Genomic DNA, 4,549 nt, shown 5'->3' with positions numbered 1-4,549 from the left:
CAATGGGGGAACTGGATGATTTTCCTTCTGGTGGAAAGTCTAAGTGTGAAGCAGAACAAAGACATACCCAGGGGCTGTATGACAGGGGAGCCACAGAAGGACACCATTAATAAAGTATTTTTCAATCATGTATTAAAATCCTTAGAGTTCTCAGGTAGAGATGGGTAGGTGGGCTTTTCCAGAGTAATTTCACATACGCAGAAAAGTGTTTGCAGACACTCTGTGAGAAGGTGGCAGAAGTTTCCAGAGGGCCCACCAGCCAGAAACCATGATATTCGGGGGGGGGGGGGGGGGGGCGGGGAGGACTCAGGAGATGCTCCAGTACCCTGAGGAGGACCACAGTCCCCAGAAACTACTCCCCTCACCTCCTGCTAGGAGGAGGCCGATTGTGGCAGGGCAGTGCCTGGCCCCAGACATCCCCCAAGCTATTCTTCTGAGGCTTTGTGTTTCTCCTAAGGCAGGCTGGGCATAGAGGACAAGGGCTGTGAGGATACAAAAGAGCCTGGTCAGTCCAAAGAAAGAGCTACCTCCTCAAATGAGGTGGCCCTCTCACCCAGCACTATCCCTTCTCCATCCAAGGCCACTGAGGCAGCCCAGCATCCCCACCCTGGCCCAGCAGGTCTCCCCTGTCCTCCTCAGCAACAGGAGGCCACAGAGCTTCTTGTCCGATGGGCTTGAAAGCTGGCACACAACTACTCCCCACCACTCCCACATACGGAATACCCGCATGCAAACAGGCAGGTACATGGTCGTCTGCAAAGAAACACACCACTCACGTCATGTATGCACACAAATGCCAAACACAAAGTCTCACTCAAACACGATCACCCTCACGTGCACACGCATGCCCTCCACAGACATCAAAGATAGGCATGTCCATATACAGCTATACACACACACACACACACACACACACACGAGCACTGCAAGTACTCTCCTTACAGATTTTATATACACAGTTGTGTACTAGATGCTCTGGGGTGCCGCTCAGGTCCCCGGCCCCTCTATCCACTGAAGCATCCACTTGCCCAGGCAAGGTCACTCAGCAGGATGAGGCAAGAGGGAGTTTGGGAAGGGGAGTCGATGCACAGGTACAAAAGGTAGGCCTCAATTCAAGACAACTCTTTGGGGCTGCTTCCTTCATCCTCCCAGGTGTTGATCAGAGTGCTCCCCAAAAGAGCCATGAGTCCGTGCAGAACTCTTCCTTTCTTTAAGGATCTTCAGTCCTCCGGACTGGGGGAGACTAGCACTTTTCTCCCTGTGGCCTGAGGGCTGACCTCTCCTATAGCCTGGGCCTGGAGCCCTGAGAGGATTCCTGGAAAGGCCACCAAGGGGCTGACTCAGGCGGGGAGCAGAACAAGGATCCTCTGAAATACCTGCAAGTCGTGCTGAAATAGGTACAAAGGAATCTATCCTTCATCTGTGCTTTTGATTCCAGTCTCAAACCCCAGGTGGCCGTGTGACCTTATGCAATACTTCCCTCTTCTGGCCTCAGATTTTCCATATATATAGTAGGAAGTCTGGAGTTGGAGACACAAGCTTCCTGTGATACCTATATAAAGGGCTGGCAAGGTACAGTCTAGATCTGTGCTACTCAAAATGTGGTCTACTGGCCAGCAGCACGGCCCTCAGCAGGGAGCTTATTAGAAAAGCAGAATCTCAGGTTCCTCCCAACACCTGCTGAATCAGAATCTGCATTTTAATCAAACCTCTGGGCAGTGCTGATGCACACTACAGTGTGAGAAGTACTGTCCTAAATAAGCTCTGAAAGCCCTTTCAGTTTCTAGAGTTCAATAAGTTTCTACACTCTATTGGAGTAGAGAATGTGGCGCTTTTGGTTAAGAGGAGTTATTGATTTGCCAGCAAAGCTTTTTGTCAATCCCTGGTGACCAGATAGCTCTCTGATTTCTACAACTGGAACGAGTCCTCTCTCCTGGGCCCTCCGCTGGCTCCCTCTCCTCCATCTGATCTTTGCCACGTTCTGCCTCCTATTAGCTCCTTTAAATGATGGCTAGTGTGGACCCTTTGCACTTTTATCTTTGCCCCTTCCTTTAGACTCCTGGCTGGAATGGAGACATGTGGCTACTACCTGGGATCACTGGTTGAGAGCCACACTATGGAGGGCAGAGTCACAAGCTGGAAGTACCTCGGTCCCTGAGGACTTTGTGAGGCAGAAATGCCATGCCAGCCCTGGACTACCTATTTCCAGATTTTTAAGTCATACAAGTAAATTTCATCTTGTCCAAGCCAATTATTTGGGGTCGCTATGACTTGTAGACAACCCCAGTTCTAACTGATACACTGGCCATTATTTCAGACCCCTTTTCCACCTCTCCCTGCATCTAATCACCAAACCCTTTTTATCTACCTCCTTGATATATCCCAGATCTGTAATCTTTTCTCAACCACTGCCACTTGCACTGAACTCAGACAATCAGAATTTCTTCCCTGGGTTACCGTGTCAACCTTCTTTCTACCTAGTCGCCCTACTTTGTAAGGTCTGTCCCTTCCCATCTGTCTTTCCTACCAGTAACTCAAATCAGCTGTTGTATGAGAAACTTAAATATATATATATTTTACAGAGACCAGTATAACAAAGATACACACCCAAAATGATGACCATTGTTAATATTACCTGTAATTTTTTATGAGACAAATATGACAAAGTTGTGTCATTCCCTCCACAAGGGCCTGATCCTGTACTGAACTGTATCCTTGGAGTATTTTTTCAAACTTTACATACATTTACAAATGAATATATGAAATGATTTTGTGAATGTTAAAATTTTATCTAAGTGGTGCCATACTAACCTATAGTTCTGCAACTTGCTTTTTAATATTTTTACGGTTTATCGGTTTTGATACCTATAAATTGAGTTCGTTCATGTCAGTAGCTCTACAGCGCTCCATCATGTGAGTATAACAGCACATCTATTTACCTATTGATGAGCAACTAGATTATTTCCTGCATTTTTCGTTCATAAACAATGCTTCACTAACATCCTTGTATATGTACAAGGTCTCTAGGGTCTATAGCTGGAAGTATAATTGCTGGGTCTTAACAATAGTGATGGTTATGGGATGAAATGCATCCCCTCAAAATCTATGTTCCAATCCCAGGTACCTGTGAATGTGACTAATTTGCAAGTTGGGTCTTTGCAGATGTAATCACCTTAAGATGAAACCACTAAGGTGGGCCCTGATCCAATATGATCCGTGTCCTACAAGAAGAGAACCAGAGAGATACACACAGGGAGAGAACACCATGTGAAGACAGAGGCAGAGACCGAGTGATATGTCTACAAGTCAAGGAACTGCTTGCTGGCAGGGACTTGTGGCAACTGCCAGAAGCTGGGAGTGGCAGGGAACAGATTCCTGTCTCAGGGACTCCCTGCTGACACCTCGATTTGGGGTCTCTAGCCTCCAGAACTGTAAAACAATACATTTCTGTTGTTTTAAACCATACAGTTTGTGGTAATTTGTCAGAGCAGCTGTAAGAAGCAAATGTAGTGGTGGAATCAAAAGACTTGGCCTGTGGGAGCATAAGTTGAGGTCAGAGAGTGAGCAGATGAGTCTGAGACAGTTGGGGCTAGACTGGGAAGGGCCTACAATATGACCCTAGATAGGTATTTGGATTTATTCATTCAGGCAATGAGATGCCACAGAGGATAAATTACATCAGCAAGGGACACTGTTGGGGTTAGAGAAGTGTCAAAGAAACAGCCATTCTTTAGCCATTTCTGCAGGGGTTTGTTTGTTTGTTTGTTTGTTTTTAAAGAAGGTTCCACACCTAATGTGGGGCTTGAACCCACCACCCTGAGATCAAATGTGGCAAGTTCCACCACTGAGCCAACCAGGCGTCCAGAAATGGCCATTCTTTAGAGTGGACTTGTTTGAATCATTCAACTTCTGAGATCTCAGATTTATTCACTTTTTCCTTTAAAAGTGATTAATTCCCTTCCACACAACTGCAGGATTTGACAAACACAAGTTTGTCATTAACAACCACAGGTTATCTCGTGCTTACTAAACCAAGCCCTGTTTTTAGACATAAGCGGCTAATCTCACTTAATCCTCACAAATACCCCACGAGACAGGCCTGTTATCTTCTACAAACAGAGATTTAAACGCACACACACACACACACACACACACACACACACACACACTCGGGAAGAAGGTGAAGTGATACACACTTAGCGAAATACTCAGTTGGATGTATGGCTGTAGGCAAACTACTTCAACTACACCAGCCTAAATTTTCTCATGTTTCAAACTGGCATAAAAGCAACTACCTCCACTGTCCGGTCCACGGTGATTAAACGAAAAAGGTATTCAAGCTCTTTGAACCTTAATATACGGTGTCGTCACCATTCTCCGGAACCACGTGGCCGGAGTCTGCTTGGAGGGGCGTGGTGCAGACTCGGGGGCCGCCCCGCCCACCCACCGCCCAGCCCACCCACCGCCCAGCCTTGGCCTCGCCGCTGCGCTCCGGCCGCCAGGGTGCGCTGTAACGCGGCTCAGACCGGCGGGCGGCCGCTCTAGCCGC

The sequence above is a fragment of the Panthera pardus genome, unplaced genomic scaffold (assembly GCF_024362965.1).
Source record: "Panthera pardus isolate Hobbes unplaced genomic scaffold, ASM2436296v1 HiC_scaffold_18, whole genome shotgun sequence".
Lineage (NCBI taxonomy): Eukaryota > Metazoa > Chordata > Mammalia > Carnivora > Felidae > Panthera > Panthera pardus.
This window is presented reverse-complemented; position numbering follows the sequence as displayed.